This window comes from Chionomys nivalis, chromosome 15, assembly GCF_950005125.1.
Source record: "Chionomys nivalis chromosome 15, mChiNiv1.1, whole genome shotgun sequence".
Lineage (NCBI taxonomy): Eukaryota > Metazoa > Chordata > Mammalia > Rodentia > Cricetidae > Chionomys > Chionomys nivalis.
This window is the reverse complement of record NC_080100.1, coordinates 5530741-5534661: the sequence shown is the minus strand read 5'-3', so window position 1 is coordinate 5534661 and position 3921 is coordinate 5530741.

Here is a 3921-nt window from a genome sequence, read left to right as displayed (position 1 = left end):
AGGAAGGATATGTGTAGTGTTATTTGACAAAGTAAAGTTCCAGATAGGACACAACGATTATTTTACTGGAGTTCTCAAGCCTTGTGCTGTGTTCTATAGCTGGCTAGTCAGGGATAAAAAGTAATCTCTATAAGATGGTAGGTGTAGTTTTAGGCAACAGCTAATGAGTATTTAAAATGTCTTAAAAGGGTGTCCGTTGCATGGTGATTGTCTTACTTAGGGTTTCTGTGCTGCGAATAGACTCTCACAACCATGGCAGTTCTTACAAAGGAAAACATTTAATTGGGGTGAGCTTATGGTTCAGAGGTTTTAGTATTGTATTATCATGGTGGCAGGCAGACATGGTGCTGGAGAAGGAGCTGAGAATTCTACATTTTGATCCTCAGGCAACAGAAATTGGGTGTGGCCTGAACATATAGGAGACCTCAAAGCCTGACTCCAAAGTAACACACTTCCTTTAACAAGGCCACACCTCCTAATACTGCCACTGACTATGGGCCAAACATTCAAAAAAGAATCGATGGGGTCATACCTATTAAGTCACCACAGTGATTGTCTGAGTAAGGTGATACAGCAACCTGCCAGTTATTAGTACAGAGCAAATAACCAACTTGCGTTTTATTTAGTGGTGTAATAATCATTGAGGCTCTTCTCAGTAAGGGATTAATTCTATGAGCTATCCAAAAACATTATTTGACAAGCTAATAACCTGATCTCTTTCAGGTGTTATATTTCTTAGTAACAGTTTTCAGAATGCAATTTAAAGAGCAGAACCAAATCCCTATTAGTGATGGGCAGATTAGAGTGCACCTAATTGAAATACCCCAATTATAATACATTTTGCTATTTTAGTTTATTGACCATGAAATTAAGCATTCACCTAAATACAGATTTTATAGTTGAGCAGGAAAAGAGAATATCATCCATGTATTTCAGGGATAATATCTCTGGGAATCTAAATGTGTTTTATGCCCTAATTGTAATTGTTCCTGTACTAGAAATTGTGCCCATTTTAATTTTTCCTGAAGGTGCCGTTGGTCAATGTATACTGAATTATTACTACCATAGGGGAAAAACAAAAGGAAACTAACAAAAATAAGCAGATAACAACAGCAATAAAATCTAAGCTCTGGGGTAGCCAACCTGGCCCATACTGTAGCAGCAGAACCCCATCAACCCTTTCTTGGAACTGGGGTGATACAGAGGCCACTCTCTAAATTGCAGTGATCAAAAAGGGCCACATGGCCAGGGACTTTGAGTTCCAATCGGTTTTTTCAGGAAGACTGAACAAACTTAACTGGCCTGGAAGCCAAGCAGCTGCTGAGTCTTGCTGTGGTCTGCCACGATGTTCAGCAGGAGAAAAAAAAAAAGTGGTTTTTTGTTTGTTTGTTTGTTTTGTGTATGTTTTGTTTGTCTCTCTTTCCTATTGCTTAAAAAAATAATTGACAAAGATATTTATCTTCTCCTTCATGGCCTCTTTATATTAATTTATTTGAGTATAAAGTAGAAGAGAATTTTGTTCCAAGTATTTTGTTCCTTTGGATCTTAGGAGACCAGTTACTCTCCACCTGCCGTCTCCCATCAACCGCTTGTGAAATAATCACTCTAAGGCTTAATATCAGTTACAATTGTTTGGCCAATGGCTTAGACTTCCTACTGGCTAGCTCTCTCTTTTCAGTTAACCCATTTCTATTACTTATATTTTTCCACAATGCTCCTGGGCTCATGGCTTGTTAACTCATATCTTGCTTCCCCTCTGGCTACATGGTGTCTCCTCCCCTGCCTTCTCTATGTTAAATGCGGATTTCCCACCTAGGCATATTCTGCATGGCCATGGGAAGTAACAACTTTTTTTTTTTATCAACCAATAAGAGAAACACAGTAACTTCATATAGAAGGACATCTTACATCAAATAATTATATAAACACTGTCCCTGTCACAGAATACTATGAACCTATATTTATCCCACTCTCCCATTTAGAATTGTGGATGCTTTTAAGTGAGTTCTTTTGTCAGTTTGCCCCTAATTCTGCTGAATGAAAAACTTCCTTAACTTCTAGGACCAAGTGCCACAGTGTCAGGGTCCCGGCAAGCTTCATGGCTGGCACCAAAGAGCAATCAGGGTTCCCTGCCCTGTGCGAAGACCAAGGACCACCCACCTCCATCCAGGTCTAGTAAGGTGAGCATCCCAACTGCCTAGGCTCCCACAAAGCCAGTACGTGCAGTAGGATCAAAAACCCATTGCCAATGTTCTTGAGTTCTCAGTAGTCCTCATTGTCCGCTATGTTCTGCGAGTCCAGTTTTATCCCATGCTTTTTCATACCCAGGCCAGTTGGCCTTGGTGAGTTCCTGATAGAACATCCCCATTGTCTCCGTGTGTGGGTGCACCCCTCGCAGTCCTGGGTTCCTTGCTCGTGCTCTCTCTCCTTCTGCTCCTGATCTGGACCTTGAGATTTCAGTCCGGTGCTCTAATGTGGGTCTCTGTCTCTGTCTCCTTTCATCGCATGATGAAGGTTAATATTCAGAAGGATGCTTATATGTTTTTCTTTGGCTTCACCTTTTTATTTAGCTTCTCTAGAATCACGAATTATTGGCTCAATGTCCTTTATGTATGGCTAGAAACCAAATATGAGTGAGTACATCCCATGTTCCTCTTTTTGGGTCTGGATTACCTCACTCAGGATAGTGTTTTCTATTTCCATCCATTTGTATGCAAAATTCAAGAAGTCATTGTTTTTTACTGCTGAGTAGTACTCTAATATGTATATACTCCATACCTTCTTCATCCATTCTTCCATTGAAGGGCATCTAGGTTGTTTCCAGGTTCTGGCTATTACAAACAATGCTGCTATGAACATAGTTGAGCATATACTTTTGTTGTATGATAGGGCATTTCTTGGGTATATTCCCAAGAGTGGTATTGCTGGGTCCAGAGGTAGGTTGATCCCGAATTTCCTGAGAAATTGTCATATTGCTTTCCAAAGAGGTTGCACAAGTTTGCATTCCCACCAGCAATGGATGAGTGTACCCCTTTCTCCACAACCTCTCCAGCAAAGGCTATCATTGGTGTTTTTTTATTTTAGTCCTTCTGACAGGTGTAAGATGGTATCTTAAAGTTGTCTTGATTTGCATTTCCCTGATCACTAAGGAAGTTGAGCATGATCTTAAGTGTCTTTTGGCCATTTGAACTTCTTCTGTTGAGAATTTTCTGTTCAGCTCAGTGCCCCATTTTATAATTGGGTTGATTAGCCTTTTACGGTCTAGTTTCTTGAGTTCTTTATATATTTTGGAGATCAGACCTTTGTCAGTTGCGGGGTTGGTGAAGATCTTCTCCCAGTCAGTGGGTTGCCTTTTTGTCTTAGTGACAGTGTCCTTTGCTTTACAGAAGCTTCTCAGTCTCAGGAGGTCCCATTTATTCAATGATGCCCTTAGTGTCTGTGCTGCTGGGGTTATACGTAGGAAGTGTTCTCCTGTGCCCATGTGTTGTAGAGTACTTCTCACTTTCTCTTCTATCAGGTTCAGTGTGTTCGGACTGATATTGAGGTCTTTGATCCATTTCTAGTTCCTTATTTTTAAGTAAAACAGATTAGTCTTAGTTTTCACGCAGTAGTAAGATCCCAAAAATAAGTAGACCTGAGTTTTAAACTGACAAGTATTAGCAGAAATAACTAGGAAACGTGGTAAACATTGCTGTGAAAGGCTCGGTTCACAGGCTAACACCGGGTGCTGAGATCGCAGAACTGAAACAGCCTGATCCTCTGTGGCTGTGACTGTGCTCAAGCCTGCTTCTTTACAACTTCATCAGCAAGCGGTTGGACTGAACACAGGCACTGTACAAATCACCTTTTGTGCGATCCCGGATGTTGTTCGCGCTGACTTATGGGAAATGTAGTTCCAAACACGATGACGCCACGAGACGG